The sequence below is a fragment of the Adelges cooleyi genome, unplaced genomic scaffold, assembly GCF_023614345.1.
Source record: "Adelges cooleyi isolate 19-005CV unplaced genomic scaffold, UGA_ACOO_1.1 ACOO_flye_CR_arks_rails_tigmint_CR_PRNA_2, whole genome shotgun sequence".
Taxonomy (NCBI): Eukaryota; Metazoa; Arthropoda; class Insecta; order Hemiptera; family Adelgidae; genus Adelges; species Adelges cooleyi.
The window spans coordinates 13,152,153-13,170,110 of record NW_026095860.1 but is presented as its reverse complement, the minus strand read 5'-3'; positions in this window follow the sequence as shown (position 1 = coordinate 13,170,110).

Genomic DNA, 17,958 nt, shown 5'->3' with positions numbered 1-17,958 from the left:
AATAAAACGGTTAATAGCTGACCAATAATATTATGAAGAAAAATAGCGAAATAGGTAATCGAGTAGAAAGTTATAATTCCTCCTAAGATTACTCATCATTGTAATAATAAACCTACACGCTCAAGTAATTTTATGTGTAAAATAGATTTTGATCAAAATTACCTTCACTTAACCCCTTAATTAAGTCGAAACATTTGGCAGGCGTGCATCTCTTAAGTGTTAAGAGAACCGAGGACGCTATACTTCTATGTTAACTAAGGGTTTCGGTACAGGAAATTGTTCGCCAAATCAAAGTTTTTGGCTAAATTTAAAGCGTATATTTATTAGTACAGCAGCGAGGATGTTTTTATTGATAATTCATTTTTAATCAGACTATCCCGAGGGCCGTAACATTGTTTTAAACATGTTTTTCTAACTTAAACGCATCTACGCAGAACCCGCTTTGTTAGGCCCATCATAGTTCTAGACCAAAAAATATCCATTATCAAATTCATAGAGTAATGATTCCCGATTTTTTTATTAAATTATGATGGTTTTATGTTTCACAAAAAAATACTTACTACTTAATACGATTTTAAAGATCCGTCAACTACAGATGTAAGACATTTTGTATTCTCTAAAATTGATAATAAGTTCCCTTTTACCCGAAAATAACGAGGGTTAATTATATTCAGTAGTCTGCGCGCTACTCATATACCATAATATATCAATGATTCATGACTACGCTCTAATTTTTCAATGTCAATTTTAGGTAAATCTGTACTTAAAAAACAATAAGTTTTTTTCGAAAAACGTTAAGATTATAACAATTTATTATATATCAACAAATAATCCCTGTTACAAATTATAATATTATACTAATTGTAAGAGTTACAAGCTATCATTTAGGAAACAATGCTCTTAAAGCTATATTTATGATTATAATTTTAAAATTGAATAATATAAAAATTAACGAAAACAATTATGCTGAGGATTAAAAATTCAATCTGAATCTACACGATTGGTTTTACTAAAACAAAAATTTTCATACATAAATTTAAACCTACCAACGTTTAAATGCTGAATATTCTTAATTTTTTTAATACATTTTTTATGAACTCATTGATTAAAGATATTTTATTGTATTTTATCAGTTCTAAATAAAAATATATTACAATATACTTTAATGATAGGTGAATTGAGGATTTTTTTTGTCTCTGCGAGCCATTCCGCTATAATTACTGCCAATATTCGTATCTTTTTACTACCACAAAACAAATTTCAATCTAGCCGACCGTTTGCACAATCTTTGTCCGTCCAACGAGTCGGATATCTTATTATACATTGTGAGCTTTTGCTCTTCTGGCCAAACACGAACATATTTTGGGAGGGTTGTAAAAATACATCAAAACACTTGGTCTGTACAAGGTTTGTGAAGATTACATTCTAGTAGACAGTTGTACAGACACATTTTGTAAATGGGATTATTAAATAATAGGCAATTTTTTCAGTGTTTTTTTTGTTTGTTTTTTTTTAATATAATGTACAAAGTACAAACAGTGCAAAGCCGTATAGTGAACTGTGTGTGAGGGTGTGTTAACTCCGCCCTCTCCAATGGCCTAACGCGTGCCGGAGGGTTGATGTGGGCACGGGAGGCGTCACATAAACAACAGGCGTTTATTGTCGCCAGCCGTTTCCATTGGACGAGTTGCGTGTCAATTAGATTTTTAAAAAATATATTTATACAACGCGTGTATACGAACAATATATGAATATAAAAAAATAATTTAACCTTTTGTGTTGCGACGATGGTGGGATGTTAATATCATTATGGACTTGTACGTTGGCCCCCCCCCAGCATGTCTAATTCGTTCCAATAATAATTGTTCTTATACCATATCATACTGTTTCTATTGTTTGGTATATTCGGTCACGGTGCCTTTATACATATTATAGATACCTACTATTGGTAACAGAACAGCCAATGATGTTGAAATACAGTTTATTGTCATTATTAACAGCTATATGTATAATAGATAATACACAGTGTATTGGTATTATTAAACGTCGTCAATATAGAGACGCGGGCTGGCGGGTATGGAGTTATTTCTACTTGCTTTCATACATAATAATTTATTGAAGAACTTGTAATGTGTGATAAGCAAAATTAAAAAGAAAAAAACCACGAAACATTTTCTAGACATTATATCAATACAATAACTGTCTTTCAGACACCCGTCTTACAATTCATAAGATCAAACTTTGAAATATGAGCCGCCGATTAAAATTTTGCACAAAAAAGGCATGCCTAAAACTAATTGTCAGAAAAAATAACGTTGACTTTATCATACTATTTTATACAGCGTGTCAAATCTGAAAGTTTTTTTTGTAAGAAGGGTTTCCATTTTTGGGATATTAAGTGAGAATTGTATACATTTTGGACCCATTAAAGTACAGATTTTATAAGATTTCTGGTCGTTTAATAGCAAACATATTACTAAAAAATATAGTATATACTAGGCATAATATAATTAATTTTAAAAAGGTACACTAAAACAAATGATTTATGATTAAATTTCTTTCAAATTATTTTAAGATAACCGGTAAAACATTGTGTGTAGTGTAGTTTCATCTATTAAACTTATGTTACATTGTTCTACATATATTTTTTAGAAATTAATCGCGTTTCTAGAATAATCGAAAAGACTCCAGAAATGTTCTCGACGACAACATATTTGCTCGGTAAATTCCCAGAACTTCCCGTCAAAAACTCGGTTATTAGGGAAAAATAAAAGAGACCCAGAGGTAACACAATGACATATATTATATATAAATTATTTTATTTATAGTGTAGTAAGCATAGGTATAAATATAGACGTTTCTTAAATGAATAATGCGTAAAAAGAACAAGTTGGTTAAAATATTGTGTCATTGTTACCCGTAGGTATTTAGCAAAGATACGTGAAATTCGAATTGTTGGTGAAAAAAGAAAAATGATTTTCATCCTTAAATAGTACAACAACGTGCTTTGTCATACGTTTTGTGTACAAACAATTAAAACGATTTACTATTCATCATAATAGGGTTTTTATACTGAAATGGAATCTGTATTTTATTTGTTGAGTTGAGGTTGTTGTTTATGAGTGTTAATAAAAATGTATTTATGAATGTGGGATATTGTAGTAACTGGTATGCATCTATTCAAAAGGCATCAACAGTCAATCTATCTATGTTTTTTGACTACAGAAAAACAATGTGGCATCAATCTGTCATAAAAATATATATTATATTCTTATTACTGATCTTATTACAGAAATAGAAAAAACTGCAATAATTAAAATGATACTTATTACAGATGCAATCTTAAATACTATAACATTAATAATTTACTATATTAAATAAAAAGAAGATAAAACTATAAAAACGAAATCAAATCATCATATTTTATAAGTCAATAAATCACAGTTTGTATCCAAATTGGTATTTTAATGTTTTCCTAATGAGATTAATCAGGAATTTTAAAGCAGTAATTTTTATAAAAATTAATGTAATAATATGATTCCTTGTTTATCGATTACAAATTATAGTGTCGAGTAAAAATAATTAAATAATGTAATTTAAACGAAAATTAAACGATAGTAGGTATCGTTAGGTATCTCTTACTTGTGGACCTCGGAGAGATTTATTTGAAAATAATTACAAATATAATAAAACAAATAAAAAATACTATAATTGTGCATAGCTGTTAATTGTAGGTAAACAGAATAATATTATTTTTTAATTGACTGTATTCAATTACATATTATAAAGAGAACAAGCTTTCCTAATATTTACCTTTACACAAAATTCAAAAACTCTTCACTTGTCTCCATATCGTCGTACCTTACGGCTTACAATATTACAATATTCAAAACTAAAGACTTCTATTGCACTGTCTGTATCAGAACATACACTGTAGCGAGTATAGTAACTGTTTAATATAGAGTTGTGCGACGAACCGTACGAGGGCGGCGCGAAAAACAAAAAGATTATTATATCTTTAACAAAGGGGCAATGAAAAAAAAAATTATATATAAACATAATATATATATATATATATATAACTTGGTTCTAAGAGAACTAACACGCGTCTAGAGAGATGTTGTAACTTGTTGCAATTATAGTGGATCTCATAATATTATTACCTATACGTGTACAGTACCGTTTACAGGAAATCAACGGTTTTAATTCGATAAAAGTTAGGGTAACAACAGAATCGTTGATTTTTTTCCCCCTTGACACACACACACACACACACAAGAAAAAAAATCCTATAATTAACTCGGAACTCATATTATATGGGGATGGTCGTGGACAGTGACCATTGACGTCACCGGGTCATCCCCTGCACATATGTTGCGCGCGTTCGTCCTGTCGATGACAATTAATTACACGTTGCGCTCGAGCGAGTGAACATCAATTATACACCACCTAACGACCCTCGTCAGCTTACCGTTGCTCGACTTTTATACCGTATACAGTATGTACTCGCCTTGTTATAATATAATATCTTATTTATAGAAGACACACAAGCTCCGGATGAGTGCTTGCTCCCTCGTACGACCGCCTAATATACTCTGCCGGCGCCGGTCAACGTCGTTAACACGTTTCCTGTTGCAAGACTCTCCTCTGGACCGCGTCCCCTTGTCTTTTTCAGCTGATCGAATCGACTGCAACAAAAGTAAATGTATACTAATTATTATTACCATCATACGGTTACGCGGTGAATCACATAGTCGACCACTTTTTGGTTAACCCAGTCCAGTCAATTTATAAGTGCATATGGGTTAAGTAAAATAAACATAAAACCGGCCCGGCTCAATCGCAATAGGTTCTACCGGCGGAGTGCCTCTAAATAATTGTACGGGCAGATATAATCGATCGCATTTTTTTTTTTCATTTAAAGTTTTTACGATTTTATGCCAATATATACTCAATAGCATTAGACAATCATGTAATTACAAAACGTTACTTTATTTATTTTTACAACGTAGTTTTTAAATTATATCTACTCGATTGGTTTAATGGACAATACCGGTAACTCAAAGGTATTTTTGATCATTTCTAGAAATTTAAGAAAATCGCTGATTTATGGTGATATATATTTTTGTAATCGGTAAATTATTTATTATATAATCTAACTATGTCTAAGTCGGATCGAAAAGTAGAATATTAATTTTTAAGTTTTCCTTATTGATTTTTTTTTTACAAAACTCAAACTTTCTCATTTGTTCTCTTGGGAGTGTTATTTTTTTGTAGAATACAAATATTTTACATGCTCAATGGGTAAAGCTAGATTTGTCAAAAAAAAAAGGGCATTTTACCATTTTGACTCGAGGTGGTATTATCATTTTACATTATTGGCATTTATTTTATTCCTCCGGCAGTGCTATATTTGTCCATAATAAACAACTATGGGTAATATTAATATTTAAAACGTTTTTATACATAGAGGATGAATACATAGGATGTTTTATATACAAACGATTCGTATAATATGAGTACATAATGATAGTTTATATATATATATATATATTTTTTTGTTTAATCAAAATTATATAACGCAATTATTAAATAGTTAATCTTCCGTAGGTATATGAAATTAGTGTTCTACGTTATTGTTGTAATATTATTGTATCTGAAGTGTCCCCGAGCACATTTATGTTTTAAATAAAACAACTAATTTAATATGTCTGTTAGAAGTATTCAATATTTGTTGTGTAATATCCAATATAATATCTATTGATCGAAAAAATATCAATATAGGAGTATACTATACCTGTATAATATACTTTGCCCACGATAAGGCTTCCCCGCAAGTGTTCCCAAGTCGGAGGACGTTTTCGATATTATGTTGTATTACAAAAAAAAAACCAAAAATTATTAGACAATCGAATCGGTTTATTTACTCTGTCTATCGGCAATAACGACCCGAATAACTCGAGTGATCATCAAAATATTTTAATGTATATTATAATAAGATAAGAATAATTATAATAATATTGTGTAATCTACACAGGAACCGCGTTCGACGCCATGTTATCGGATCAATAATTATACTGTTTCAGCGCCACTCTGTACGTTATAGTGGTAAAAATATATATTTAAAAAAATTAATTAACATTGTTTGTCCACGCGCTTAATGTTGTCTATCGTTTTTATACAGTGTACACCTAGAGTATAGTTATGGACACACAGCAGTTTGAGTTTTCTACATTTTATTGTTTTAGGTAAACGACCAACTGCATATTATATTTTGTATAGTGGTGCAATCCGCGGTAGTAATTTCGGTCAAACGATTATTTTTATTATCCACATTAATTTTGTTATCCAGTTGTAACATTTTTTTTATTTTTTACTATCGATCTTTATTTACATCAATACTATTAGTATACATTAGGTTATAATTAGAAATACATGAAAATTGTATATTAAACTATACACTTTGGTAACATTTTACTAACATTGATTGCCATGAGTACAGAAAATCTACAAAATTTGATTTTATACAAATATTCCAAATGAGAATTTTTTAAAATTTAATTTGTGTCGTCTTATTTGAAAATACTGTGGTGATCATGACTTAATCGTCAAAAAATGTTGTTTGCGCTTAAATATAGCGTTGTGAGTGATTTTGCAGATCACAAGGGGTACATACTTACCGTTGGTTTCATAAATAATATAATTTACCTATGTAACTATATAGGTACAATAAATCATAGCGTTACAAGCAGATCGCCGACACGGGTAGTCCCGAACCTACGTCCCGAATTTTTGGAAAATAATATTATATTGTATTTTATGTGTATAATTATTATGTGTATTGGTTTTCGTACAGGCGGCGCATTGTACTATTTTTTTTTTACATCAGGGTCGACCACATCCGAAAGTCGTAAAAATTCCTGCAAACATGCACGAATATAAGAAACGTATAACAAAAAAATTATAACGCCAATAAAACGGTTTTAGTATAGTTTGTATGAGTTATGCGAGCATAAAAGTAAAAAGAACAATATGTTTACCATTTACTGTGGCCTGGTCGACTTAACATGGTGTTAGATCTTAAAAAAAAAAACCTATAAGCATTGATTGTATAATATTATATATAAAATCAATGCTATAAATAGCAGTATATAAGTATACTTCTATACTTTTTCAACAATAATTGAAAACAATTTAATGTTAAATGCAACACGCACACAGAAACAAAAACATATGTAGTTTTAGTACCACAATTAAGTGTAAAATACACAGTTAACATTTAGTTGGTTGAATTAAATCTATAGTTGCTTTAACTAGAAATGTATAACCATACTTTTAGTTAGACTAACTATGTATTCTTTTCCGTGTAACTATTTTTTTTTTTAATACAATATATATAAGTGACATACGCACATGTAACAAATTCGTTATTGGGTGAATATTAGTTTGTAGTCCTGCATAACTTATCGGATAGAATGGGTAGCATTAGCCTTTCATGTCTATCTAATATACAAGACCATTAAAATCATTAAAAAAATGTCATAACAATGCAACATAATACCGCATTATATTGTAATACAAACAGAAGTTCTAATCAAATTTGAAATATAGAAATAGGAGAGGTTTTATTGTTGATGTTATTTTTTGTAACACTTATATTTTGTCAATAATATAAAAAATAAAAATAAATTTATATTTTTACCATGTACGTTTGTGAGTATTTATAATTTTATTTTATTCGAAAAGTATTGTGTGCAGTTTTAATTGTGTACAAGCTTTTAGACACTCTTTTGTCTGCTCATTGTTTTGCATAATAAAATCTATACTAATAAAAATAATACTGTATTGAGAAATCGAAATGTTTCAAAACGGTTAGGTCGTAAACGAAAGAAAACATAACTATTATCTTTACGCCTTGCCGATTATGTTGATAGGATTTGAGGTTTGGTCAATTACAACGGGTAATAAAAATAACAATTGATTAGAAAACGGCAGGCGGGGTTAAAACTTTATTAGTCGCACATCGATGTAGAAATGAAAAGGTTTTTTTAAAAACATTTTACCGGAGAGCAAAACCAAAATAATTGTACATTATTATCAACGTTAATCTTATGAGATGGGTATTTCTTAATAATCAGTGAGATTTTGTAAAACCAATGTATGTGTACAGATAAAAGAACGTTCAGTTGACAATGCTCTATGGTCTAAATCTCGGTTGAGTTATGCAGTAGTACTTAGGACCAGTGCGCGATCCTTTGAGATAGGAGCGGTAATTAACCAATCGACGTTGTCAGATCCCGATTAAGACAAGTGAGTTTATCCCCAAATACTCTAGGTATCCTCTCAGGTCAGCCAAAACCGGGCTCAGGAGCTAGTGATGAACGGAGTGACTTAACCGTATTTCTCGGATACCACGAAAAAAGCTCTAACTGATGTCAGGAGAGATACTTGGGTACTATAGAGATATAGAGGTTCTAGGACTCGAATGATAGACAAGGAAAAGGACTCGTTTCGCCTTGTTCGGCAAATGTCACTAATTAATTAGCTTATCCTTGGACGAGATGACATTTTTATCTTTTTCAGACACTATTAACTTTAAGCATCCGAGCGCTAGTAATAGTAATCATGAAGACGGTCTATAAATAAAATCCGCCTAGTCTCAATATCCAATGTAGGCCGCATACGTGGAATACAAAACCCCCAATCATATACTACAGCCGTTCGGTTGATTCCAGACTAATGATTTTATATAATTGACGATTATACTTGATTTTGTCTTGGGGCAGTTTGCCGGCTGCTGTTAAACTGTGTTTTTTTTTAATTGATCATAACGCTAGTAGGCAAATTATTTGAACGCAGGTGAAGAATGTCGCTAGGTTGGAATGTTTTGGAAAATTTACAAATTGAAGAAATTCAATTGAACGTAACATGGCAGTGATGAGTCTACAATGTGTGCAAAGCTTTCTATGATAACGTTGGACTTGTAGCGATAAAATATTAAAACATAAAATTAAACCATAATATTTTTACATGTTTATGGGATAAAACAAAATAGAATTCACGTTAAAGTAAATGACATAATGAGAGGAGTATGGTATTGTGCAATTGATCTGTATTGTACCTTTTTCTTTTCAAATTGTTCAGCCCATTTAGGGTCTAGTACCTACGTGTATATTTCTAATAAGACTTGTTAGTAGTAAGTTTCTTGACACGTGTTTATTTTGCAGTTAACATTTGTCGGCCAACGATACCGGTGCTCGGAGATCGGTTAACTGTTTACAACACAGTTTCGATCCCTCGGATGTCAAGGGAACTGGAAATTAAATTTTTATACTGACTTTTAGGAAATTTTAACAGATGCGAGAACGGCAAATTCCTAAATGATGTCCCTTTAGAGGCCCAATATTTTATGCTAATAGTTTGCCCATTAGGAACGCTCTTTAGAGGAAACAACGGTTATTGTTTTGATAGCTTATAATTTATTTCTGGGACTCCCTCGGGTCTATCTAGGAAAACCCGAGATCTTCCAAGTTTAAAATACTCAAGCAGTCAACTACCTTCGTGTTGAGAAGAAGAACGGTTAGTTGGATAAGTTACGGTTAGTTGGTATTCAACGATTTCGGTCATTTTATCGTGAAAACCTTAGTTGAATTTACAACGAAACCAACGACCGTGCGTTACGTTAAGTATAATCGAACAACCATAATATGCAATGGACTATTGTAATGGCGTACCATCTATATGCTATGGAATGGGCTATGACCTATGATGCACGTTCCGTGGTAGTCGACTCGAAATATTATTATAACGCGTCAAACACACCATACTTTAACCGCTTGACCGAACTGATGGTACTGCCGCTGACCCAAGAGATTGATATGAAATTAGACCTTGATTGGGATGGCACTGTCAAAAAAAAAAAAAAAAAAGACTATTTTCAGGTATAACGAAACGTCGGCGATACATCAACGTCCGGGCGAGTGGGATTCGATGTGTTTTACTGCTTGTAAATATTTATTACCGGGTATATATTATTCTAGAAAATACAGCTACCCAGAGCAGTGTTATTGACACGATACAAGGCATTTGTCAATTCGACGGTTCGCTATTTATACGCCGGACAGGACGTGGTCCGTTGGTAAAATGTCTCGCTGTTTCTATATTCGGCCTCTGATTTGCATATAATACTAATAATAATATAATATATTATTGTATTAGTGTTGCGTGCCCTCGGGTCAAACCGGTGCGCTTGGGCTTGGCGGTTTAACGCTGGTCAGCGCCTATATACCTACGTTATTACTGTGATTATTATTGCCTATTCGGCAATTTCTCCGGCCTATTTGGACGTCACGGCAAGTCCGAAGCTTGCTGACGACTGAACCGCCATTTATACCTGTGGTGCGTATTGTCAACACCTTTTGTAATTATTATTATTACATATTGTCGCACGCCCAAAGCTCAAAAACACCAAAACAAGTAGAACTTTTCATGTAAATCGAAAACAAACAACAACTATGAGCTGTAGCTAACGAGGAGATAAAATATGTAGAATATCATAGGTGGAAAAAATACTATTAATGCATAGATATTAACAAATACAATAGTGTAGAAAACTGTTTCTTACATAAAAAAATACTTACTAATATAATGCCATCAAGTCATTAAAAAAAAAAATATATATATTATCTAATGCATTGATAAAACAAAATATGACAACAATGTTTATAATTCTGATTTTAGTGTTTATTGTTCATAGTAATAATACATTTTATACAAAAACGAAATCTTTTTTACATAACACTCAATATTCGAATACCACTGTAGTATGGTTTTTAGAAACTATATTTTTATTATTAAACCAATTATTAGTTGGTATTCTAAGATGCTTATTGTAAGTTGAGAGATAACTTTGTAAGTTAACGTTGAAGCCTTGAATTTACATCGTGTATTAACAATATTGTCGTGTCGGCTGTTTTAAAAATAATAATATACGGCTTTAGCAGTTACGTTTTGTTTTTTTTTCCTACAACTGTTTACCGATTAACGTAGGTACATACAACAGTAACACGCCGACAGTGTATATATTATTAGTATCTCTTAATATACATACTATTGTGTACATAACTACGAGATGTAACCCTTTGAATGGTGTATGCGATGTGTGTGTGTGTCAGGCGCGTGAGGTGATCTAATTTCTATACTCAGGAAATAACAGTGGGTATATATTAATATTATAAGCTCGTGGCCCGTGGGAGTACCGCGTGCGTTAGATTGTACAGACTACGGGGCACACGTGATCCGTTGACATTTCACAATATTTTCCACCATAGTATAATATAAAAAAATAATAATAAAATAATAATAAAAATTATACCTTGACCAATTATTAACTCTAATGTAATACTATATTATATATTATGTCTCTCTTAGCCCTTACGGACGGCCTAATCGTCGGACGGCGGGCACAAACAAGTTACATAAACTACATAACAATACACCTAATATAATAATATATTGGCTAAGAACGGACGGGGTGTGCGCATCGACGGTCACCTCGTTTGCCAAAAGTATAGCTGCTGACTTTTTTTTTTTTGGGCTATATAATAATAATAATACTAATATATAGGGTACGACAATCCGTTACGTCTCTCTCTCTCTCTCCTCGCGTCCGTTCAAGTCGTCTCTATATAAAAAATATATATATAATATAAATCACAGACACACACGAGCCTACCGTCGGCCGGTCTAGCCGAAACTATTACATATGTTCCATTATGGGGTATTCCTCGACCGCCGGCCCGTGCCAATTAAAATCGCCTTAGCCGGATGGCAAACATAATGGTCAGACGTCCAGACACGTTGACACGGTATTTGTGTTGCATCCCCGCCGTCAAATCTTCTACGTCACAGGTGGACCCACACAGCCGTGAAACACGGTCGACCGAGCTTCTATCATCCCGTTTATAACACAGCACCTCCCCCCCCCCGGACACTAACCCTACAGACACGACACTGTGTGAAGACTAAACCCTGCCGCTACGTCGTGTACTTTCAACGAGAATTGGCTCCGAAAAGGACCGTTTTTGTCTAGCGCAGACTCTAAGAGTATGTTTTTGAAGTTATAGTTGGGCGCTTGCCTATTCACATATCCAGACTTGTTAAGTATACCTAATAAGCGTAGCTTTGAATAAAAGGAAAACATGGCTTGGTGCAAGAATGGTCAATCTCACTTTTTGGAACTTAAGGGCCTTTTATCGCCGGCATGGATAATTAATAATTATAATATACATATTTTATTTAATATAATATGATGGATGCAGATTGTTTTATTCATTGGTCATTGGCCATGACTACCCCATAAGCCTAGTAACATGGTCGCAGTTGTTAGACATATTTTGTTTAACAATCAATTAATTTATTAATATACTAACCAATAGGTTTTGTTATATAGTAGTAATCATTTTTTATCAGAACGAACAACCCTATATATTACTTAAATATGTGTAAATATATTTTTTAAATTTAATAGCAATGTTAATAAAAAGTTTATATTTGGGACGATTATCTAGTTGGCAGTAAGACAAAAGAAATTATTTAAAAAAAAAATTAATTTGGACGATGTGATGCAACAGAAGATACCGATTAATCTATAGTATACACATAACTGTAGGTATAAAAAACAAAAATATTACTGACTCATTAAATGTGTAATGCAAATTGGATTAATTCAGATTAAGCACAATACTTGGAATTAAAAAAAAAATGACCTCGTGAAAAAAAATGTAAACAAAAACCAAGACGAGCGGTGTTCTTCGGTGTTTGAGTAATACAATATTTTTGTAAATTACATTGACCTTGCTCGAGTTTAAATACATTTTTAACTTCCATGCGGAATGAAGAAAATACTGACACAGCGTTTTTATTGGAGGAGTATAACATTTAGATTTAATATTAACATTGATAAAACTGTCTCGTTCTAAATTATATAGATTACCTACTTTACTTTAGTTAGGTTTTGAATAGGTCTTCAGATAAAATTACTAGTTGAACTTTTATTAATAGATTTCTTATAGTTATTTTAGAAGTTGGTTAGCATGATTCAAACATGCTCGGTCAGACAATCATTCAGCGCGTTTTTCTTTTGTGTAAATTCGAGAGCATCGTCGATGGTGGTATTAACAAGACGTATATTGTATTATTATAATATGAGTTTATAACATAAAAAAAAAAAAGACCTCTCAAACCATACAATGGTCATTTACATGTACCTGTGTTGTAGTCCATTCCGAAGTAGAGTTATTTTATGTTACTAATAGCGACATTAAATAGCGAAAATCGGTAAGCTAGTATAAGTAATACATGCAGATGACGAAGCGCTAACAATTTTATCTGTCGGTAGAATAATAATTTCTCACAATCATATAATTCAATCTCGTATAAATTCTACAAACAATTATTAATTTAATATACATATATACATATATAGGTATATTATACATGTATATTTTTTTTAATAAAACTATAATTTATGTAAAATACATTTTCTACGGTAACAACTGAACTTATCCAAGTTACCGAACATGAATCAATCAGCCTTTAACTTTAAGTTATTAATTGTTGACAGTTTGGCGTGTACCTCCTTGAAGAAATTAAACAGTGATACTTATCTTGTGTCAGTCAATAACCCTCTGTTTATAGTTTGTGCGTAATAAGTAAAATTATTACTTAACTGCACAACGCAGTTGTAGAAAAACAACCAAAGTACATCTAGTAGGTTTTAATGTTAATCCGGCCACAATATACCTAAAGCACGTCTAGTCTTCTACATCGCCCCCAAATTTGTAAGCAAACACGTTTTGTAGTAATTACACTTTTGAATAACTTCCTACATTTTTTTTTTTTTAATCAGAGTTATTTATTCTAATTTATTCTATTATACATTTTGTAGTTATTTTTTATTTAAAAGAAAATTAGAAATTTTTGTTTTGTAAATTGTTTCCAGTTGTGGAGTCGATTGAAAAAGTAAATTGGCGAACAAATTACTATAAAATGTATATAATTTGGATTTTGTGTCAAACAAACGGCGAATTTTTGTTGTATACTGTTATCAATTGATTATAAACAGCTATACTTCTATAAAAACTAAAATAGTGTTCAAATACCAAGCAATATATTTTGAACTTCTTAGCTTTTTTGGAAGAAAACCCAAAATATTTACAAACAATTAATTCTAGAGGTCCCTATTACACGTGTATTCGATTACACGTGAAACCCGTGTAATTAACATACATGTGTATTCAAAAAAAATTATTTTTTTGTTATTCATTTTTGTTTTACGTTTAATATTGCGTCTATTTAATTATACGAACTCAAACACAAGTATAATTGTGTAAATACGTTAACTCAAACTAAAATTGTTGACAAAATACATTTTTTTAAATACACGTGTATTTATAATTACACGTGTATGTTAATTACACGGGGTTCGTGTACACGTGTATTTAAATTACACGTTTAAAATCACAGGCACTAATTACTTCCAATGTTTTATGTATTTTTTTAGGAATTTGTATTTCCATTAAAATATTTTATTTCTTCCTGTAAATCCCGTTTTTCAGGATTTCATCAGTCTTCAGAAATTTTTATAGAACTATTACTTTTACTAGTGTACCGACTACTCATATTTTTAATATCTAATTTAGTCTATTGAAATGAACTCTGAAAGATTGACGTGAAATAACACGATGTTCTACGGAAAACTGTTATTTTAATTTGTAAATATATTTTTTTAACCAAATATTTGGCCAAATAATTTATATTTAAGGTGTTTGTCGATTTTGCACGTGTTTTTTATGAACACCGCAATGACTCAGCCGATAACACATAATATTTTATTTAATGTTTCCGGTAAATCCGATTTCGTGAGTTACCTATTATTGTTTTATTATGCGCTCATTGTGCCTCGATCTTCAGGAGGTGGGGTAAGGTGGTACGGTTGTGTGCACAATGCTATTTTAATAAGTTGTAGTGGTATGCACAAGTCCGGAAGTCTCAGACAAGTCGAACCGAATCGCAGCGAAACAAAACGGTCGTAAGGAAAGATCAACGCAGATAGGTATTACCTACATTCATTAGTGTTATACCGTGTAATGTGCATGTACAAGTAGACAGTATGGGTAAACAGATGGCCTGGCATGGTAGCTGAGGATACCCTTGAATGACGACAAATCCGAAAATGTCACTTTCGGTGGAATTCACGATGGTAGCGGATCGTGTGTCGACCTCATTACCATAACTAGTTTCGGCTCTGCTGCGCTAATTAAACAATGTAAAATTCCGTAGACGATAATGTGTCATTGTATAGTGTCTGGGAAACTGCCAAATGAGATAATCAATGACACTGTGATGTTCTTATCTAACCGTTTAAACTCTGAAAGATCACAACAGACAATACTCACTGCCGTCGTCAAGTTATTTCCCTGGGACAGAATATGAATAACGCTGTAATGCTTACTATGATTTGTATTTTTGAAAAACATATTTTTTCAAACTGGGTTTAGGAAAAGTTTTATCTACAGTGTTAACCAGCTTCTTAGCTATCATAACAGCTAATATTGCAATATTATTATATAAAAAACGTCTAGAATGTCAACCCAAGTAGCTCGTCGATGAGCGAAAATGCATTTCCTCCCCTTTCGAAAATATGAGCAGATGGTTCAAAGCTTAAACACTTAAAAAGTTACCTATTTAAAAAAAAAAACAAAAACTCTTGAAATATAATTGAAAATTAAGTAAAAATAAATTAGTCTAACTGAAAAGTCGCTAAAAAAAATAAACTCTTGGTGGATCAGACTTGGTGAATTTTTTTATTAAATGATAAATAATGATTTGTAATTATAAACTATTTGAAAAACCTCTTTATTTAGAAGATCTTCAAATCATATTTTATGCATATACATTTTTATTTGATCATCTGTAATTTTTCTGTTTCAGATAACTTATACACTAAATCCTTTATATCAGTCCTAGAAATTAATTGTATGGCTTTTGTGTTAAAACCTATAATTTATGTGTAATTACACATATTATGTCAAGATGAATATAAATAAAACGATTCTGGGTCGGGGGGGGGGGGGGGGGGAGTGAAAGAATGTGCCTTAGTGCTCTAATTTTTTTATATTGTCTAGCAACCAAATCAAAGTCGTTGAAAATTCACGAGTTGATCATAATTTTACTTAAGATTTTCCCCATCCCACGTTAACAACAAACACTCAACACTGAAATATTTGTACGGCTACACTCGTGATTCGTCTGTGTATACAAGTGTGGATACAACTATTGAATATTATATACCTAACTATGGGTAAATTCCCAATCGTCTTATATAGTCTTGTATACATCGTCGGGTTTTCATTGTGCACATGAATCGAGTTATGACTGTCCACGTGTGTGTTTTTTCATGTAAATCCTTCTGTTAATATTCTACTCGACAGGATTAGTAAAATATATAAAAAAACCAACTAGGTAACTAAAACGTAATGATAACCTTCCTCATCCGAAACGTCAGAATATTATTTCACATTTTTTTCAATTATTTTATTTATCATTTTGGGGTGCTAAACACGTTTGTCTAACTACACACTTGTATTCCCACAATATATATATACACCTATACGGTTTTTTATTATAATAACGGAGTCTGTTGTGTGACCGTTGTAACACAACACTCGAGAAGAATTTGTCAACGGATTAAAAAAAAAAGGGCGCTTACTAAACTGTTATCCCTTTACACTAACCAAATTGTAAGCGGCGAATAGAAGACAAAACCTACATAGTTCTTAGTATTATTGTTGTAAGTACCTGATATTATTATTTATAAGTATCTACTCTGAGCAATATCTTATCACTAAACGCGCTACAAATGCTTCAATAATATTTCCTAAATACCTATTATACCTAAATTTAAAAGTTACATATAAATTATTATCAAAACATCGAGCAATTATTAAACTAAGCTATTATTTTCTAATTAATTTCAACAAAAATGTTAGTATTATTAACTTGCTGCGGGGAATATTGTATACATAATATATCACACTTGTCAAGTGAGGTACTGCATGATTTCACTCGATCCTATAAGTTTCGCTTATAAGTTTTCAAAGAAATTATGTTAGGTTGTTATATAAAGTGCCGGGAATTCAAAACTTCATTGACCAATACATTTTTGTTGTTTTCATGATGTTTTAAAAACATGATATTTTCATCTTTAATTTGGAAAAAAACAAATATTTTTTGCACTGTTAAAGTTTGAGGAATAATGGAGGTTCGGAAGTATATTTTTCAATTGTAGCCCTCGATTAACATTTAATACTATGTAAGATTGTTTTGTATAAATAATATAATAATTGTTGACATTTTTTTTTCGCTAAGATGATTATCTCATAGAAAATAATCTAAGTACACAAACTGTTAAAAGCTGTGCATATTTTTATGTTTGAAAAATATAAATACAATTAATTAAACCCGTTTTTTGGGAATGTCATTCAGAGAAAACAAATAGCAGTTGTTAACTAATTTTAATTGTTTTACGTCACATCGAAACAACCGCTATGACGTTACGGTAATAATGTTGTACCTACAGGTAATAATAATATAAAAATTATATTTTATAGGAAAGGTCGAGACACACTTGTAACGCCGGGTTTAAAATCGTGTTCGTGATGAAATCATTGGGATTACAAAATATTTGTTGTTTACATTATGCACGGAAAAAATACATAGTTGGTCCAACTAAAATTATGGTTACTATAGGGACACAATAAATTTCTAGTTAGAATAAACTAAATAAATAGTCGGCCGAACTAAATGTATAGTTGCTTCAACTAAAAATTTAGTTGGGCCAACTATGTATTTTTTTCCATGTGATAATGGTGGAATACACCACCGTGAGTCAATAAA